The 20512-nt window shown below is 55.1% G+C and overlaps 2 long non-coding RNA genes across 2 annotated transcripts; one reads left to right on the top strand and one right to left on the bottom strand.

The window, feature by feature from the left end:
* Positions 1-104: 104 nt before the first annotated feature.
* LOC122467532 lies at positions 105-3675 on the top strand. Its single transcript, XR_006293001.1, has 3 exons — positions 105-216; positions 2196-2306; positions 3470-3675. It is a non-coding gene; the product is annotated as an uncharacterized LOC122467532 (long non-coding RNA).
* LOC122467533 lies at positions 210-20423 on the bottom strand. Its single transcript, XR_006293002.1, has 3 exons — positions 16980-20423; positions 5527-5694; positions 210-1595 (listed from the first exon to the last, which is right to left on the bottom strand). It is a non-coding gene; the product is annotated as an uncharacterized LOC122467533 (long non-coding RNA).
* Positions 20424-20512: the final 89 nt, after the last annotated feature.

Genomic DNA, 20512 nt, shown 5'->3' with positions numbered 1-20512 from the left:
TTGAATAGCTGACAGGATCTGGTGGAGGCCCAGAAGGCGGGTGGGGTGTGGGTGGGGCCTCAGAAAGATGGTGTGGCACCGTCGTGCCGATGAGTGGAGAACGGATTTTAGAGGCCAAGGCTGAGGGGTCAGGAGGTGACCCCAGCGAGGCAGGGTGGCTGTCCAAGCGAGAGGCGAGCAGCTTGGGCGTGGGTGGCGGCGGCCAAGTGGCTGGAGGTAAGGTGGACGGGACTTGCCGTGGGTTGGAAAAGTTAGGATCGAAGAGGACTGCTTGGCTTTTGGGCAGAGGATGGAATGGGTAAGCCTGGGGTACGGCTGACAGGTAGGCCTCCCAAAGTGCCCTGAGGGACGGAAGGAAGAGCGGGGGTGGGGGCAGGGTGAATGAGCAGGCCGTGCTGTCTCACCTCTGGCAGCTCTAGAATCCTCCGGGAGGATTGAGGACCGCCTTCCTTGTTTCACACCATTTGCTGTTCTAGGGCACCTGTGTCACACCCCCCCAGCGGCACTGTCCTTGTGGGAGGCGAGGTACACTTTCCCTGCCCTGCGAACTCCAGCTCAGGGCTGGGCCTCCCAGAGTTCTGGTCCCAGGACCCTGGCTCATGGACGGCTTCCGGTCCCACAGGAGGCCCCGGGGCATCCGGGAAGGACAGAAGCAGGCGTCTAGGCCACGGGTCTGGCTCTGTCACTCGCTTCCCTCCTGGGTTACAGATGCGGCTGGGCGCGTCTCCACGTTATTTTGGGAGTCTGTGCTGTTTGCCAGGACGAGCCCAGGGGCCCGTGGCCCCACCTGGGCGTGAAGGAAGCACCGCTGTGGAGAAGCTGACAACCTCGGAGGCCCTGCTTGTGGGCGGGGGCTCGGACCTGGGCGTTTCAACCAGATCATTGCTCTGTTTACAGCCTGCTGCTGGCTCATCACCCCCAGTTGTTATGAACACACCTTTAGTTCAGAAAACGTGGACAGGGCATCTGAGCACTCGGGCTGAGTCATTTCCCTGAGCAAGCCGTCAGCTGGGGCGACAGTTTTGGCCGGGCCTGGCGTGGGGCCCTGTGTGGGTCTGTGTGGCGCCCGTGGACGGCCCCAGGTGGCCTGGCAGGGCCACTCAAGCCCAGGCCACGGGCTTCATGCACTGAATCAAGGCCGATTTTGAGCTCCTCCTTTGTTTTGTCACCAGGGTGGCTGAGGAGAACAGAGGGACTCCCGGGGTCCTCGAGTCACCAGATAACTGAGCGGGCACACAGAGGCAGGGGGCGTGGCGAGGAGGAGGAGAAGAAGAAATGGAAGGGGGCACCTCAGCTGGTGGGGGAGAAGGCCAGGCCCGGCCTGGGGCTCTGTCTGTCCTACCACAGCCCTGGCCAGAGGTGACCTCCTGACTGGGGGCCCAGATGGCTGTTGGAAGGGAAGGAGGAAGGAATAGAAGAAACCAGTCTTTACTAAGCACCTACTTCATGCCAAGCCCTTGGCTGGCTCGTTCTTCGGGCTTCATGCCTGGTCGGAGAACCTTGGCCCCCTGCCAGCTGCAGGGCCTTGTGGGCCTGTGAGTTCACCTCCCGAGCGTGCTGTCCTCGTTGGCCTTATCCTCCTCATCTGGTCTCAGCTGAAGTGAGGGTCAAGCAAGATGATACAAAGACAAGTCAATAAATGGCACCTCGTGTTTTTATAAGTAATAGTGACACAGTTACCACTGACTGAGGACAGACTGTGCCAGGCTCTATGTTGCAAGTCTTCCTCCCAGAAATTCATTTAACCTCCTCCCCGCCCCCCGCCAGCCACTTTGAGGCGATTTCTCTTTCTGGTCCTGTTTTGGTATGTTTTTTTAATGTTTATTTATTTTTGAGAGAGAGACAGAGCACAAGCGGGGGAGGGGCAGAGAGAGAGGGACACAGCACCCAAAGCAGCTCCAGGCTGTGAGCTGTCAGCACAGACAGCCTGACACGGGGCTCCAACTCACAAGCCGGGAGATCATGACCTGAGCCGAAGTCGGACGCTTAACCGACTGAGACACCCAGGTGCCCCTTTAGTCCCGTTTTATGGATGGAGCCATTGAGGTGTGGAGACGTTAAGGAACTTGTCGAAAGCCACACAGGAGCTCTAACGCTGGGGCTGGCACTCTGACACAGGCAGTAATGACGTCTGCACCACTCCATAAATCAGGAGGGTTGGATTAAATTGGTCTCTCTCATTGTGAATTTTCCAGAACCCTCATCTTTCCTTCATTTTTAAAGAGCTGCTTCGCCATCAGATAAGCACGGAAGACGCCGGGATGTTGCCCGCTCCTTCTGAGACATTCACGGGGGACTTCGATACGGTAGAGGCTGTCGGAAGTGCTGTGGTGAAAGGGGAGAAGCAAACAACCCGTTCGTGTTTAACCTAGTACTTCTGAGCTTGTTTGCTCTCGGGGCTGTATTATCCGAGGGGCCCTTAGTAAGATCAATCTCGAAACCAACACACTTCCACAACCTGCAGGTCTCTGCCTGTCTTACAGCGGTGCTCCACGACCCCCTGGTTTTAGGCCGTTACCCCTTTGTTCTCTCATTAATTCATCTATTCAACCATCTACTCAACCTCGAGTGCTCCCTCGCAATCAGAGGTAGACACAAGTGGTGATTTTAAGCATCTTACAAGACCGATGGGGGAGACAGAACAGTGTGATAAGGAGTTCAAGGGACTGGGGGCACCTGGGTAGCTTAGTCAGTTGAGCATGTGACTCTTGATTTCGGGTCAGGTCATGATCCTAGGATCGTAGGGTGGAGCCTGATGTCAGACTCCGAGCTCAGCAAGGAGTCTGCTTAAGATTCTCTCCCTTTCTGCCCCTCCCCTTCCCAAAAAAAAAAGAAAGAAAGAAAGAAGGAAGGAAAGAAAGAGAAAAAAAAGAAGGAAGGAAAGAAAGAGAAAAAAAAGAAAGAAGGAAAGAAAGAAAAAGAAAGAAGGAGGGAAAGAAAGAAAGAAAGAAAGAAAAAAGAAAGAAAGAAAGAAAAAGAAAGAGGTGTCTGGGTGGCTTAGTCAGTTGAGTATCTGACTCTTGATTTCAGCTCAAGTCATGGTCACACGGTTCAGGAGATCAAACCCCAAGTTAGGCTCTGTGCTGAGCATGGAGTCTGCTTAGGATTCTCTCTCTCCCTCTGCCCCTCTCCGCTGAGTGTGTGTGTGTGTACTCTCTCTCTCTCTCTCTCAAAGTAAACAAACATTAAAAAAAAAAGTTCAAGGGACTGAACATTAAAAAAAAAAAGTTCAAGGAGTCCAGTGGATGGCACCATCCACGCTGGGAGCCAGGGGGGCCTCCTGGACAAGATGGGGGTTCAGTGGCCCGGTGGTCGGGATTGCAGGGAAGTATTTGTACACCTGTGGAAAAGCGATGCATTATCTTGACTCTTGGGGAACACCTCTTGGATTATCTGATTCCATTCTATGAGGGCTATTTTACAACTCTGCAAATTACAGATAAGTAATGCAAAATTATTCTTGTTACAGACCTGTGGACTCTGGCCCGTCTCATAGAACACCAACTGACTTCCCTCCCCAGTGTTGCCTTCATTTGCGTGTTCATTTTAATATTCCTGATCGATAATTGTGCCTGTTCTTCAGATTCTCTTGTGAACTGGTAATACCATGTGCCTGGTTCCCCCATTGATTTAGGAGTTTAATAAACTTTAACACATGTTCAGTTTTATATGACAGTCATGAGTCTGTCTTTTTTTAAGGGCTGATAATAAGAGGTTCCCTGGGCAGAGAGACACATGTGCAAAGACCTGGAAGCTTGTTCTCAGCACCAGGCAGTGAGTAACAGGTAGCCTGACCCGGATCCTTATCAGCCCAGACCATCAGGAGCTGCTGAAATGGGCGAATTTTTCAGCCCCGACTCATGAGAGGTGGGGGCAGCTGGAGTCAAATGAAAACATGCTGGTGATCAATTGTCAAGTGTTGATGTGCATATAACCGGGGACGGCATGACTCGGTGTCACCTTGATTGGTGTGTGTGCAGGGGAACTAAATGCACTTCTGTGGTGGAATCCATCACATCCGACACTGCCGTTGAGGCAGGCATCCCTCACTCATCGGGGAGCACAGGCCACTTTGTGTAATGAGCTCATTCTGTGCACAAATGCAGGCAAAGCTCACCAAGAACAGAGGCGAGCAGGGACACAACAGCCTTGTGTCTGAAACCTGGGGGGATTCCACAAATGCTTATCAGAATTGCCAATCCTAGGTGCAAGCGGCCTTAAATCAATTTGCTAAAAGAGGCCTGAAATGTTCAAAAGAAGGCAAAAGAGGGGCGCCTGGGTGGCTCAGCCGGTTAAGCATCCGACTCTTGATTTTGGCTCAGGTCATGATCTCAGGGTTCGTGGGTTTGAGCCCTCCATGGGGCTCTGTGCTGACAGTGTGGAGCCTGCTTGGGATTCTCTCCCACTTCCTGTCCCTCCCCTACTCATGTGCTCCCTCACGCACATGCTCTCTCTCTCAAAATAAATAAATAAACGTAAAAAAAAAAAAAAAAAAGCAAAGAAACTGGCATCTCCAATTTGGAACGCTATGAGATGGATGCAGCATCTGAAGGAGACTGGCTTGGGCTCCTCCGGCCTCACCTGGACTGGCCTGCAGGCCCTGGTTAGCTTGAGGCTCTGGGGTGGGCTCCCTCTCGTTGATTTTTGCCGGCAGCTCTGGCTAGGAACCCTGTTTCTCGTCATTCCCACGGACAGGCCCTGCCGGGGGTGGGGGTGGGGGGCCCTCAGCCAGCCAGGCACCAGCAGCTCCCGGCCAGTGTGACTTGGTCAGGATGTTCAGTGACAGGCAGCACTGGGCAGCTGCCACCTGCTGGGCCCCTGTGACCCACTCTGCTGTCCCGGAACTCACGGTTAAGGAGACAGTGTCACGCTGAGGGATTGGGGCTGGGATGGGCGCCCCGGGAGCTGTAGGCACCAAGGAGGCCCCATTGGACGTTCCTACATCACTGGTGGGCACTGTGGTGGGCAACCGGGATGCCAGCCTGGGCCCAGGGGAAGGAAACGGCCGTCCTATTATAGTATCTGTCCATACTGGACTCTGAGCTCAACAGAGACACCCTGTAGGGACTTCTAGGAACACAGGGGATAGAACGGAGGGGCCAGGGCCATGGCAGGACCCATTCCCCTGGGAGTGGGTGGTCCGTGGGCCCTTTGCTGAACCCCTCAGGCCTCCTGCAGGGAGAGGGGATGAGCCTAGTTCAGCTTCTTCCCTGGCAGGGAGCCCAGAGCCAACCCTTCTGCTCCCCTGAGCCCTACTTCCTTGTTTGATTTGCATAACCACCTGCCCAGACCAGCTCTGTACCTTCTGCAGTTAGGGCTGGAGCCCAGCACTGCCCCCCCGGCCAAAACAACGACAAGGACAACCACAACAACGGATCCGCCTGTAAAAGGAACACCTGTTGGGGTTCCTGAGCGGTCTCTCTCTGGGGAACCCGCTCTTGGGAGCTGGCTGGCTCTGGAGGGAGTATCTCGGTCGGTCCCTGGTGAGGGGCCCTCCTCGAAAATCTGCATCCTCCGGCATCTCACCTGTGGGACCTCGCAGAGCCCTTGGAGGATTTATTCTCCACACACCGCCGTGCAAAGGGATGTCCTCACGGCACTGCTCGGCTTTGCAGAAGGCTGGAAATAACCTGCATGTGCCACAGCAGGGGGTTGGTGATCCTGAGTGTCCGTTCAGCAGAGTCCTCAAGAGCCCTTAAAAAGATTAAGGTTGTGGGGCGCCTGGGTGGCGCAGTCGGTTAAGCGTCCGACTTCAGCCAGGTCACGATCTCGCGGTCCGTGAGTTCGAGCCCCACATCGGGCTCTGGGCTGATGGCTCAGAGCCTGGAGCCTGTTTCCGATTCTGTGTCTCCCTCTCTCTCTGCCCCTCCCCCGTTCATGCTCTGTCTCTCTCTGTCCCAAAAATAAATAAACGTTGAAAAAATTTAAAAAAAGATCAAGGTTGGGACATCTGGTGGCTCAGTCAGTTAGGCCTCTGACTCGACTCCATCTAGGCTCAGGTCATGACGTCGCCGTTTGTGAGATCGAGCCCTGCGCTGACAGAGTGGAGTCTGCTTGGGATGCTCTCTCCCTGCCCCCCCCTCCCCCATGCTCTCTCTCTCTGTCTCTCTCTCTCTCTCTCTCAAAATAAATAAACTTAAAAAAATGGTGAATATGGGGCGCCTGGGTGGCTCAGTCAATTAAGCGTCCGACTTCAACTTGGGTCCTGATCTCTCGATTCCTGAGTTGGAGCCCCACATTGGGCTGTCTGCCTTCAGCAAGGAGCCTGCTTTGGATCCTCTGACTCCTTCTCTCTCTGCCCCTCCCCCACTCATTCTCTCTCTCTCTCTCTCTCTAATAAATAAGCATTTAACAAAGTTAAATTTTGCCTAGTGGGAAAGACAGGGGTGCAGGCAGGGGCAGGGCCGGGCTCAGGGAGGCGCTGCGAGTCGTCTGCTGGCAGGAGATGTGCCCTGCCTGTCACATGCTCTGTGAGTGTTTCGGGTGTTGGGCTGGGCTCCCCAGGTCGCCCCCACAGCAGACGACACGCCCCTGAGAGGAAGAGTTCACGCCACTACTTCTGAGGGCGGAGGAGGCACGTCAGGCCACACGGTGGTGACAGCCACAGCCCTCGTCCTTGCCTGCCCTGAGGTCCCCCCCAGCACTGCTAGCGGTGGGGTGACCTCAGTTCACCACTGGTGCTGGGACTTGCCCTGGAGACGCGCTCACTTGCCCTGTGAGCAGAGCGTGATCTGGGGGGCTCTGTGGGAACGGTGGACACTGGGTGGTGGTGCCTCCCGAGGCCCTGGGGGGTGTGGGGGGCCGAGACGGCAGCTCCCGCTGGGACTCAGCCCTGTCTGACCCTGCAGCCCCCACAGACCTTCAGCTGGCTCCAGGAAAGTGAGACCTTTCTCCCCATTTCCTATTACTTCCCTTCCCTTCCTGACTTGATGATTCCCCCTTTCACTTCCCCCTCCTCCTTCACACTCGTCGGCATTCTTTTAACAAACCTTAAAATAGAAATGTGCACTTTTTACTCCTTTCGACGACCTCAAGAGGAAGACTTGACCGTGACCCTATGTGGTCACTAGGCCACAGGAACGAGGAGAGCCATGCTTGCTGGCCTGTGGGGAGCTCATAGCCGGTGGCGGGTGCCTGCCCTCTGGGCTTGGGAGTATGTCAGGAAGGCTTCCAGGGGAGAGACCTGGGATCTGGGGCAAGGGAAGGCAGGTGGGAAAGGGATTCTGGTGGAGGAGAAAGCATGTGCAAAGGCCCGGGGGTGTGGGGAAGGGGAGCTTAGGCCAGTGGGGCTAAAGTAAGGGTGCAAATGGAAAAGGGCAGGAGTCAGGGCTCCACCCAAGAAGTGAGAGCAGATGAGGGTACTGGAGTCAGATGGGGTTCCCAAGTCGGGAAGGAGGAGAGCCTTGGCTGTCAGGCTTGTCCCAGACACTCGTCAAGGCTGGGCTGGGCCCCCAGCTGCCTGGGTCCAGTGCCAGTTAGAACACGCATCTGTTTCACTGGCTTAGGATCCTAGGACAGGGACAGGAACCCCTGGCAAGGGGGGCTTGGGAGACAAGCTCAATGGTTCTTCCAGGCCAGAGAGGCTGAATTCCTCGGGGAGCAGCTCACCTCTTCAGTTTTTCCGAGGATTTAGCTGCTTGGGTTGGGACCCGCAGAGCCTCTGGGTCCTCACACTGTCTTCCTGAAAATGTAATTCACACTAGAGTGTCAATGGCTCAAATGAAATGTAGCAGTCCTCAACTCTGGCTGTCTAGAAGAATCATCTGAAGTGTGTGTGTGTGTGTGTGTGTGAAGGTAATGACCGCTGCTTTTATAAAAATAATACATGCTCGTTGTCAAACAAAACAAGCAATACAGAAAAGCACAAAGAAGGAAGCAACGCCCCCCTCCCACCCCCATTAGAAGGCCAGCTTCCTGATGGAAGGGTCTTTACCTGTTCTGTTCTCTGCTGTATTCCCATCACCTAGAACTTCCCCCCCCACACAAAGCAGATGCTTAATATGGCTCATCATCCAGTGTTGACATCTGGGGAAATGTCATCTACAGAGAACTTTGGAGACATAAAGAATTTAGGTAGGTAAATAGGTCCAAATAATTAAACAAAAATTAATGTTTACTTATTTTGAGAGGTAGAGAAAGAGAGAGGGAGGGAGGGAGGGAGAGGGGGAGAGAGAGAGAGAGAGAGAGAGAGAGAAAACGTGAGTGGGGGAGGGGCAGAGAGAGAGGGAGTCACAAAATCTGAAGCAGGCTCCAGGCTCTGAGCTGTCAGCACAGAGCCTGATGTGGCACTTGAACCCACGAACCGTGAGATCATGACCTGAGCCCAAGTCAGACCCTCAACCCACTGAGCCACCCAGGAGCTCCTGGTCTAAATAATTTTAAAAGATGGGATTGTACCATACATGTTAGATTTAAAACTAAAAGCAATTTTACTTGAGTTGAGCAGAAAAAAAAAAAAGCTAAAAAATTGCTGAATCTTAGAGAAGTTTTTACTTTCCACAGAGATATTGGTTCATAATGAACTTCTCTCCTGTTAAGAGAAAAGATTATGAAATTCATCAAGAGATTGGAGTCTTGGGGAAAAAAATAATAAATGCTTCACTTGGGCAGGCTCAATCATTCCTTGGGATGCAAAAGGCGATCACTTCCCTTACGCATCTTGCCTGGGTTCCTGACTTTGATCCTAATATTTTCCTTTTGTCAAGGTTTCTAACACTTAAATTCTGTTCTGCAACCATAATTCTCCTAGTATTTCATCTCAGTCCTGCATTTCAATAGATTCCTTTCCTTTTTTTTTTTTTTTTTTAAAGCATATTATGTCCCTGGATTTTGCACCTGGAGTCATCTCCTAGTTGTACCAAGAGAAATTGAGAGAGACTTTGAAAGCCACTCACCCCCGGGGGTCCTGTATTTCGTCACCTCTGAGCAAATCTAGGTGGTAGAAAATGCAAATCATTCTGGTTCCTAGAAACGCAAATGCATTTTGTCTGGAGGAATGCAATTGATTGATGCCCTGTGGCTACTGATCAGTTTTGCACCCGTCTGTAAATTCATTTCGGGGGTGTTCTAATTTTCCTTTAAACCAGTTGGAACATATTGCTTGTTCCCTAATTATTTAATGAGTTAAATACAATTTTTGACAGGTGCTCATTTTATACTGTATCAGAGGCATGATTTTGCCTTCAAAAACACTGACCCTTTTAACTCTCAGCTAGATTTCATTGCTGAGTAATTTTTTTTTTTTCCCAAAGGCAGCCCGAGGGTGCCGTTTTCCCCTGATCCTTTCCGTGTTGCCTATAAATCTGAACAACCTCACTGGGCGTAATATTCTCGGCCCCCCCTCGCCCCACACACACACCTTTGAAGACCAAGTTCCCCTGTCTTCTCGTATTGAATGTTGCTGTGGAAAAATGTGAGGCCAGCTTGACTTTTTTCTCCCCTTGTTCGTGACTTGGTTTTTCCTTCTGGGCACCTGAACAGTTGTTTCCTTTATCCTTAGAGTCCATTAACTCGGCCCGAGTCAGCACGTTCCTGATGCTGACCATACCGCATCTCTCTTGTGTCCCCTCAATGTCTAAACATTCTTCCGCATTGCTGTCGGATAATCCACTTCAAGGACCCCGATCCCTCCACGCTGGAAGGTCTGGGCTCCAATCTCTAATTGTTGGGGTTTGTCCTTTTTCTCTGACTTCACTGTGATGATCTTGACTTTTTCTCTGTGCTGTTAGTTTGCTTTTCAGATGTGCGTGCTACGTCATGACTCGGTTTCTAGGTGTGCAGGGGTCCTGTTCAGGTTCTCCATGTCGGTCGGTCTTCTGGTCTTGAGCTTGCTTTGCAAGCCCTGATGTTGTTCCTTGACTGTCTATTCTTCCATCTGATTCATATGCTCATGCACTTTCCTCCAGCCTGGGGCTATTGGCTTCGTGGCAGCTGCCTTTGATCCTGGGCCCCTGCTCCCTCTTGGCTTTTGCACCCTCATGTGATTTCCTTCCCTTTCCTGGCAGTTGGCAGGGTGGCCTTGCAAGTTCTTTTCATCTGCATGGTTAACTAGAGCAAGTCCCAAGTCCTGTGTCCTACGGGAACCAGCCTGCGTCCCCGCCGGGACAGCCGCGAGGGCTTCGTGGCCTTCGTGGTGTTCAGCCGCCTTCTGGGTAGCCCGAGTGTGCAGGCAGGGGCTGGTCTTTCCTGCCGCCCCCCCAACACTCTGCACCCAGCCGGGGGTGTGCCCTTCTCCCGCCGTGGAAGGTCCTGGAGGAGGCAGCCGGAGACTCTTCTTGGTTTGTGGGTCATTGTTTTCATAAACTGTCATTGTTAGTTGTCCGTATGGGGGAGGGGAGCCCAAGCTCTCCCCTCAGCCTGCCCTCCTGGGCCGCCTCCTAAACATGCCAGGCTCCAGATCCTGCTGCCGAGGCTTAGAGAAGCTGATTCCCTGGGTCTGGATGGGACCTCTCCCTCCCCAGGCAGAGGGATGAAGGTGTCTAGGCCTGGGGGTAAGACCTGCTGACTCATCTACCAGGGCCATTTGCATTTTGGTCAAATTAAAGGAAGACGGCTCTGATTATGTGAAATCACGTGGGTCTGAATGTTTCCTGGTTTTAGAATGTCGAAGTGGGTGGGCAAATTGGATCACTTGTTCTATTGCTGAGGCCTCTGAGGCCCAGAGAGGGGAAGTGACTTGCCCAAGATCATACAGCAAGTTAGCAACAGGCAGGTTTGAAGAAGTAGAAATGCCAACCCCAGACCTGGGGCCTGGGGATCAGGTAGCCCACCTCTGAGGGCAGGAAGGCCTTTGTCCGCGGCAGGAGGAACCCCCTTCCCATCTACTGGCCTCAAAGAGAGGAAATGATCGTGGCCCTGCTCTGGGAAACTTTGGCCATGAGTTTCCCTGGCGGTGGGTGGTCGCCCCAGGAGGCACACTATCAAATCCCAACCCTCCCAGAAGGAGTGGCCCCACTTCCTCTCATGCCTGCCCCGCCATCCACCCACTGCTCTGGCAGCTGAGCCGAGGGCCCGGTGATGGCCTAGGGCCAGGCAGCAGGTGCAGAGGGCCTGGTGAAGAAGCAGCAACAGAAAAGGCGGGGAATCTGGGACTAGTGCTGGAGAGGGCTCGGGTCAGGCCTTTCTGAGAGGGTTCCTCCATCTGCCAGGGGAAGGGGCTGCCAGAGCAGTTAGGGCCATGACTGGGCAGTGCGGCTTCACCCTTCGGCCAGAGGGCCAGGGCAGCTGGGGTGAGCCACTCGGTGAATACTGGGTATGGTTGGCCCCCGGCTCTGTTCTCATCAGGCCCCACCAGCCTGGTGACATCAGGCAGCCTGAGGAGAATCCCGGGGCCACCCCCTTACTCCTTCCACGGCCCTTCACGACTCAGCTGGCTTGGGAAAAGACCAGGACGCTCTCCATGGGCTTGTGGCAAGGATTAATTCCTGCAAAGGCACACGGGAAGCAAGGCGCTCGGGTAACGGAGCCACTGAGCCCAAAATAGATCTATTCCACAAGGTAACAAGAAATACTTCATTGGAGTTCTTCGGTGAGGTGATGAGGAAAAGGAATCTCACCGTTCACCACAGGGCTGCAATTTCGTTTCTCTCTGGGGGCGCTTCTGATCTTTTCCTGCTCAATTCCCCTCCCCCTCTCCCAACCCCCATCGTTGCCACCACCGTCCCTTCTACTGCTCAGTCCCAGCCCCCTTACCAGAAGGGGGCCGACAGCGGCCCCCAGGTGCGTCCCGGGCAGTGTGTGAATCAGCGCTGAGGGTGTACACGGCAGGGGACACAGGGGAACCCCGGGAGGGAGGGCCGGCTCTGGATTCAAACTCAGGGGCCCCGGGCCGAACACATCACCCCCATTCGTGGGCTTCCTGACTCTTCACAGCAACCCCAAGAGGAAGATGGGCCAGGCAGCTACCACCAGGATTCTGGCCCCAAGGAAACGAGAAGTTAAGGGCTCGTGTGGCTGATGAGTGCAAGGTCCCAGACCCAGCCCATTCAGAAAGTCCTCCAACCACTTTTGTCTGAGCTTCAACCCAGACTCCCATCATCCCTCCACATCCGGCTGGCTCCGAGGCTGCCTGGCCATCCCACTGTGCTATTCATCTGCCGGGTCTGTGACGGGGCCCCGCCTCCTGGACAAGGCCGCACGCGCCTCTTGTGACCCCCAGCCATCGTCCCCCAGTTTTGCCTGGGATTTTACACTCCGAATTTCCTCTCACCATCTTACTGTGGCGAGTGAGCCCTCCTCCCCCTTTGGAGAAAGCCTGACTCTCTAGGAAGGAGAGGCTGGGCTGAGCTGCTCCCATCTCTGCCCCGGGGCCTTGATCCCTGTGTGTCCCGAGGAGTGGCTATCCTGTCCAGGCAAGGAGGGTGGGGGGCGGGGTGCTGGAAAGGACTTCAGCCTCTCTGAAGTTGTGGCCTCTTTCCCAGAAATCTGCGACTTACAAACGTAAACCTGACCATTTGGGAGGGGCGCCTGGGTGGCTCAGTTGGTTAAATGACCAACTCTTGGTTTTGGCTCAGGTCATGATCTCACAGTTCGTGAGTTCAAGTCCCAAGTCAGGCTCTGCGCTGATAGTGCGGAGCCTGTTGGGATTCTCTCTCCCTTGCTCTCTGCCCCTGCCCCACTAGCATGTGCCTGCACGCTCTCTCTTTCTCTAAATACATACATACATACATACATAAATGAATATTTAAAAAAACAAAACAAAACCCTCTTATAATTTAGGAGATTATACACCCTCTGACCTCTCCTTGGGTTCTCCAGGGGTTCCTGGCCTGGATTAAGGCCTCCTATGTTACGGGGTGCTGTCTGCCAATCTCCAGGACCCCAGAATCTGGATGCTTCTGATGGCTGGATAGCTGGGTGAGGCCATACTTCAAGGAGGCAGCTTGGTTTGAAAGAACGATTTTATGAAAGGATCAGGTTGAAAATGGCCGAGCCCACTGAGTGAGAATGATGTCTGGACTATTCTGCAGTCAACTTTGGCACAAATATACACCACAGACGACAAATACGCAGAGCGGGTCTACGCCACGGTGACGACGCCCATGTTCAGTGGGTGCCAGGCACCGTGCTGTGGGTGGCTCATGCATTATCTTGTGAAGTCCTTCTCACGCTCAGTCCCACAGGGTTATGCTATTAGGAGCGCTCTGAGGCGAAGGAAAGCTAAGTAAATGACTCAAGGTCACACAATAAGTTGACCTGACTGGCCTCTGACCTCAAGTACTCTGACCCAGCAGCCATTTGACAGTCTTCCTTCCCACGGGCTGATGAGACTCACCACCAGGGGACGCCGGGCCCCATTCTGTTCTGAGCCTATTTTGTTTCCAGCTCGGCTGGATCCTGTTGGGTTTGGGCAGAGAGCAGGCTTCAAGTCAACACCGAAATGGTGTTTTTCTGGAAGGCCTCTGTAACACACTGGTGCCCCAGCTCCCTTGTCTGAGTCCCCAGTGGACCGTATCATGAAGTGGCATTTGCCTGGCCTGGCCGGGACACAGAACTCCACTCTCAGGCAATTTTGGGTGGTAACGTGATTCCATTTGACCCCACAGGCTGGCAAGGCCTGGGAAATGTCAGCTCACACTTGTTTCCACAATTTCTAAGGGGGTTTCCTTTGCCCTCAGTATACCCTGCAAAGTGCCTACAGGGAATGGCCGTCCTGCTTCCTTGCTGCCGAGTCACTCTTTAGGGTGTCCCTCGGTGCCAGAAGGGGCTGTAGAGCCTTGGCTCCTGTGACACCAGACCCCTGTCTACAAAGGGCTCCCACCAAACAAGGCTGTTCCACTGTCACCTTTAAAAAAAAATTTTTTTAATGTTTATTTATTTTTGAGACAGAGAGAGACAGAGCATGAGTGGGGGAGGAGCAGAGAGAGAGGAAGACACAGAATCCGAAGCAGGCTATAGGCTCTGAGCTGTCAGCACAGAGCCTGACACGGGGCTCGAACTCACAAACTGTGAGATCATGACTTGAGCCAAAGTTGGACACTCTACTGACGGAGCCACCCAGGCACCCCTCCACTGCCACCTTCTTAAACACCCTCCAGACGGTTCTGACCCACCCAACAGGCACGTCCAACAACATGGATGGAGGTAGCCTAGCCATCACGGGAAACCAAGAGAGAAAGAGAGGAGAATGCCTTGCCCAAGGCCCAGAGCTAAAATTCCCAGCAGCTGAGATCTGTATCCACCCTGAGGGCTGACCTCAGGGCACCGTCTCCTCTACCTGAGGCCAGTGGTTCTCAAAATGTGGGCTGGGGGTGACTGGCAACATTGGCCTTACGGTGGGGAGCTTGAAAGGACTGCAGACCCTCGGACCCCAGATCTTCTGAATGAGAAACAGATTTAACTGGCCCTCCAATGATGCTGGAGCTGTTGAGAACCACTGGCCTAAGCCTCTGCCTTCTCAGCTGGAAGGTGGAGCCCGACACCAGTAGGAATGACTGAAATTTGAATTCCAACCCCTCTATGCATCTTGGTCATTCCCTGAAGCCTGCCCCACACGTGAGTGACACCAGATACACAGGGGGCTAGAAACAGACACTGGTGATCGTACAAATCTTAGCACATGATGAATGATGCATCGCCAAATCAATAAATGGGGAAATCGGCTAGCTCTTTGAGAATAACACACTAACAACCAAAAACGTCAGTAAACACACACAAAAGGGAACCTAAGTGAAAACCAAAGCCAGCTTCCACTTGTCTTGGTGAATCCAGAAGTGGTGAGGGAAGAAGCCTTTAGGGACTGGTCTGCCACTGTGCTCCACAGGCCCGGAACTGCCAACTGGACTGTGGGAGTCTAAGGTTCAGCAAGCCCTAGGCCCCTGTCCCCACTCTCCTACCCCATCCTCCCATGAAGAGGGCAGTCTAGGCAGGTGACTTTACAGTGGCCCTCTTCATCCATCCATCTATCTACCCATAACCCATCCATCCGTCTACTCATCATCTAACCATCCATCCATCCACCCACCCACCTATCTACCCATCACCCATCCATCTATCCATCTACCTATTACCCATTCATTCATCCACCCATGACCCATCCATCCATCCATCCATCCACCTCCTGTCCAACAAATGTTATTAGGCAACTGCTGTGTGCCAGGTCCTCTGGCCAAAACCCCTGTCTGGGGCCAAGCACAAAGCTAAGCTAAGGACTATGTTGGAAGTGATGGGGACTTGTGTGGCGGGGGTCCTTGCAGGCTGACAAGGGCCCCCTCCCCCATCCCCTGTGCAGCACCTGCTCCTTGAGTGGGAGTTCCTGCTGTGGTCCTTGAGGTCACCTAAGCAGGTGACCCAGCCCTGGGCACTTGTCCCCTTGAAGTCAGGTGGCAAAGTGTCACTTTCTGCTTAGGAGTGGGTTCCTGGGGGGGGCTCTTTGGCCCTGTCACCCTTCCCAGAAGGTGAGGAAGAGAGCAGAGGAGGAGGTACAGGGGACCCGCGTGGGGCTGCAAGAGCCTGGGACCCGTGACCTGGAGGCTAGGTGGCCACTCCAGCCTCCACCCCATGCAAGTCCCACACCACTGGCGTGAGCAGGCCTGGCTTGGCCCTGGGAGGGGGTGGCTGCCCATGGCCCCAGAGCCTGTTCTTAATCCACGGGGGTCCTCCCCCATAGCCTTTCTGGAGCAAAGCTGAACCCCACGGTGGCTAAGCGGCTGTCTCCTTGCTTTATGTGATTATAAAAATGATACAGAGCTTGTTGTAAAAGTCAATCAAGTCAGAAAAGTAAAAATCACCTCAATCTGGCCACTTTTACTATTTGATGAGCAACTTTTTTACACACACGCACCCCTCTTTAGCCTGTGCTGCTCTGTAGCCTGCTTTCAAGGAAAAAAGAGCTATCGTTTCCAAGGCGAGGACTTCTGAGCCCCCTGCGTTGGTGTGGCCCTGTGGCCCCAGGCTGGGCAGTGGGACGGGAGGGACTCCCCGTGAGGCGGTGGCCCCATCTGTTCCCCAACAACCACTGTGGGTGACTCTCCAGGCCAATGCCCAGGGCATTCACCACATGCTCTTCGATAAAACATAAATTAGCACAGAGCTGCATTTCTTCCTGTGGGGGGTGTGTGGCCTTTGAAGGATTACTTGCCAAGCTTGGGGGAGGCAGCGTGGGAGAGAGAACGTGCACACGCACACCCCACACATGGTGGGAGATCTGGAGCCCAGGGGGCTGAGGTGGGGCCTGCTCCAGGGGCCTCCAGTTGGCCCTTCGGGCAACAGAGTGACCTCCAGCCTGCAGGCGGTAGGTACTGTTGATATCACCGTACAGACGTGCCATCTCGCCGGGATGTCATCAGAGCACGTCGGCAACCCCTCTCCCTGCCCATTTCCCCTGCTTGGCCAGTGGGATCGCTCCTGTGACCTGTGACCCTGGAAGCTGCCATAGTCTCTCCCTGGAGCCAGAGCCTTACTGTGCGTCTGCTGGCGTCCAGCTCACCTGCTCCGGGCTCTCCTGACCCTGTGGTCAGCTCAGATCCTAGCCCTCCCCTTGTGCCTTCCCTGGGCACAAGGCCACGCCCCTCGGTGGCAACCATCCGGGCTGGCTTCTCCGCTTCCCTCAGCCTGTCCTGAGCCTGGGCAGGTCCCCTGTCAGGTTACACCCTGTCACACCTCCAAGCTCTTTCGCCAGGGGCCTCCTTCTCCTGTTCTGAATTCCTACTCCTTTTTCAGGGCTTGAGCCTCACTTCTTGTGTCCCCTGGACTGGACTAGGCCTCACCTGGGGGGGCTCCCCCAGCTGCCCCAATACTGCTTCTGTTCTCCTCCTCCTGGGCCGTGAGAGCATCTGTCCCTCACTGACTGAACCCTGCTGAGGGCCGGGGCCACGCTTGAGTCTCTGTGTTCCCGCCAGCAGGTGTTTGTGGAGTATCTGACCACAGGGGTGCCCACCACCACCTTAGGACGCAGGGACCAGGTAGGCGGTCCCTTTCTTTCTTGTGTAGGTGAGAAACTGAGGCTCAGAGAAGCCACGGGGCTTGCAAAGGTCACTCACCTAGCGTGGAAGGGGCAGGGCTGCTCAGCTGGGCGCGGAGGAGCCGGCGGTGACAGATGGACCACAGTCCCCGTTCTTGCCTTGCACACGTGCAGACAGTGAGGCTCGCGTGGGCGACTTCTCTCTGGCACTAACTGTCAAACCACAGCTGCCGCAGACACTCACGCTTCTGACTTGAGGTTAGCTGGGTTACAGCCTCCCGAGGGTCACGAGACGCTCCGGGTCCCTCGCTGGGGAGGCCCCAAGGTGCTGGGACCGGGCAGGGCTCCAGCCAGAGGCCTCGGCTCCTCAGACACACTTCCTTCCCGGCTGGGATTCAGTCTGAGGCAGGCTCTTTGGACCCTTCCTAAATCAGCGAAGGTCTGCTGGGTCAGGGTTCGCAGCTACCCCCCTACCTTCTACTTTGGGGTTCACTGCTCTGGGTTCTGCCCAATGGAGGGAGTTTTCCCGTGGGAGGCAGGGACCTGCGTGCACCACTCTGACCCAGAGCTGGGCAAAAGGCCAGGGCCTGACCTTTGTGGGGCCTCAAGGCTCCTGGCAGTGACTGAGGACATGGGGCCAGGACAGGCTGACGCTTGCAGCCTGTGCGTGTGCCAGGCTCTGTGTGGGACCCAAAGGGGCAGAGGCCCACTGGGGTGAACTCCAGCATCCTGAGTAGGTCTAGGTCTTCTGAGTCACCGATGGTCACTGACAGCCACCGAACCCTCTGTGGGATGGTGGAACCACGCAGTCAGGCTGTGAGGACACCAAAGGCCCAGCCTCAGGCCCTCATCCCTGCCTGGGGGATGCTTCCCCTTCCCAGCATTCTGTGGACTCAAGTTTGGACTTCTGTCTACCCCCTTATCCTGTCCTCTGTCCTCCCCCAACAACCAGGAGGACAGGGGCCCAGAAGCCACCCCAACCACTGTGGGGTTTGGTTCCCTCGCCTTTCTTTCCAGCCAGCAGGAAGCACGGGCCTGGCTGAGGAAGGCCAGTGGTGGGGGGGGCAGGCGGAAAGAACAGGACAATGAGTGCGCAGCTGCAGACGTCGAGGCCTTGCCTCACCGTGAGAGGGCTGAGCCCACGGACTGAAGCGCCGAGCGGGGTCTGGTCAGGGCTGGGTTCCCCTGAGCGCGTCCCAACAGCTGGCTTGTTCCAACCGTCTGGGAGGCCATGTGGGGGCCGTGGCAGCTGCACTGAGGGAGAAGTGGCTGCCGAAGCCTCTTGGGGACTCCACCCTATGCTCACAAGGGGCCCAGGGGTCACTGTCTCTTGCCCAGAGGCCTCTGCCAGGGTGGGAGCCCGAGGTTGGATGAGACCCGTCTGTGGCTGCTGCCCGCTTTGGCAGCTGCTCAGAGGAGAGACACGGGGTAGGTGGGCCTGGGGGGCTCGGAGCAGCTCCAAGTCGTAGGAGACGCCGTTTCTTCGGAAGAGCCAGCGGGCCTGGAGCACGGCCTCTGCTTCCTCTTCTCGCTTCTGGAGAAAAACCGCAGGTCAGCTGTGCTGGCTGATAATTCTGCAGCTCCATGCCCGCAGGCTCCCCCAGGGGCCTGGTGTTTTAGCAGGTGGTGGCAGGTGGCCCTCGGGGCTTTGGATGGAAAATCGGGGTTGGGAGAGGAGGCTGGATTGTCCAGGGAAAAGAGCACAGACCTGGATTCCTTACGGTTTATGGTCTAAACTGGAGCACTTTCCAGAATGAAAGTGAGCGGTCTTAATTACACCAGGACAGCAAATGTAAACTGGGACTCTTCAGGGCAAACCAGGGTGCATGTTACCCTACTTATCGGCCACTTCCTAGCTGTGTGGATTCGGGCAATTATATAACCTCTCTGAATTCTGGTTTCTGCATACAAAAAGCTCTAATATCATGTGCTTGCCTCTCAGGGCTGTCGGAGGGATTAAAGGAAAGAATTAAATTACGTGAAGATTCCTGGAACAGCCTTTGGCATAGAGTGGGCTTTGCTGATCTGTTCTCCTCCTGTGAAGAAGTGGGGTCCCGGTCCTTAAAAGTAAGCAAGGACCTGTCAGCTCTTCGGGGTCCTCATGGCAGGAGAGCCAAGCGAGGGTGTGTATACAGCTGGAGTCGGATTCCAATCCTTGTGTCCTCCAGAGGGCTGACGGCGGCAGGTGGTAGAGCCCAGACTCTGGCCCTGCCCTCACAGCTTCCTGTATCTGAGCAGGGTGGGACTCTGGCGGACTTGTCCCCTACCTTCCTTCCAGGCCGTGGTGGCTTCTGTGCACGTGGAAGCCCCACCAGGGCCCAGGAGCTTTGCGGACAGCGGCTCTTTGGCCGCCAGGAGCACAAAAAAGCCTGTGTGCTCCTGTCGTCCTGAGATTGCCCCCGTGTGGAAGCAGCCGCCTTCCCCGCAGGGGATCCGGGAAGGCTGGAGGCAGAAAAGGAGGACGCTGCTTGCATTTTCTGTGCCCGTTCCTGGGGCTGGAGTTAGCGAAGGAGCCTGTTCCAACCCAGAATTTTTAAAGGGCTGGGTGCAGGGTGCCGCTCTGCCATAGGACCCTGGGCTGGTCACACGTCTCCAGGCCTCAGGTTCCTGCTGGGAGGTGGGGGTCAGGGTCGGCTCTGTCCGCCTCAGCTCCCCGCTCCTGCGGCTGTGTCCATCGCTCTGGGAACCTCCGGAGATAGGGGCGCTCCCTCAGACACCTCGGTCTCCTGTGTCTGTCTGGGCACAAGCAGCCTCAGCGAAGGAACGAATGCGTGAGGTCGGAACCAGGAAGTGAGCCACCGTTTGTGGCGTCGGCGCTGTGCAGAGGCCACCCCCCACTCCCCAAAGCCGAAGCTGCTACAGGTGGAAGGGTGTGACCCGCCAGACGCCCTCGTGCGTCGCCCACACTCCAAGGTGGCCTTATGCGGGGAACACTGTCCCAGCAGCCTCAGCCACTGGCTCCTTTGTCCTCGGTTTCCTTTCTTCACCCCGAGAAGGTTCTGCTGGCTACTGGAGTCAGTGCTTGCTGGAAAGACGGTTTCTCTGAAAATGTCAGCTCCGGGGAGGTCTTGAGAATAGGGTACGGCCCTCGGCAGACTCCTGCCTGGCCAGTCTCCTCCATGAAACGTGCAGCCAGAGCCCCAGGTGGCAGTCAAGGAAACAGGAAGTAGGTGTGCAGCCCAGGGTTGCCTCTCAGGGTGGGTGTAGAGTCCACCTCAGTGCTGAGCCAGCAGGTGGAGGCCACATGGCTAACCAGCCAACTCCGACTTCAAAACCTTTGTCCCAGGCAAGAAGGCCTCCTCACCCCCAACCCTCCGGAGATCAAGGAGAGAAACTGGGACACCAAACGGGTCACCAAGGTTACTTACAGCTAAGAAACAAGAGGTTTCCAAAAATGAGGTACTAAAGCTCCAAAGAGGAGTTAAAATCCCACTTTAAGACTTGCTGACCAGGAGCACCTGGGTGGCTCAGTTGGTTTAAGCGTCCCGACTTCTGCTCAGGTCATGATCTCGCCGTCTGTGGGTTTGAGCCCCACGTTGGGCTCCGTGCTGACAGCTCAGAGCTTGGAGCCTGCTTCAGATTCTGGGTCTCAAAATAAAACAAAAATAGACA

This window comes from Prionailurus bengalensis, chromosome B3 (assembly GCF_016509475.1).
Source record: "Prionailurus bengalensis isolate Pbe53 chromosome B3, Fcat_Pben_1.1_paternal_pri, whole genome shotgun sequence".
Lineage (NCBI taxonomy): Eukaryota > Metazoa > Chordata > Mammalia > Carnivora > Felidae > Prionailurus > Prionailurus bengalensis.
This window is presented reverse-complemented; position numbering and strand designations above follow the sequence as displayed.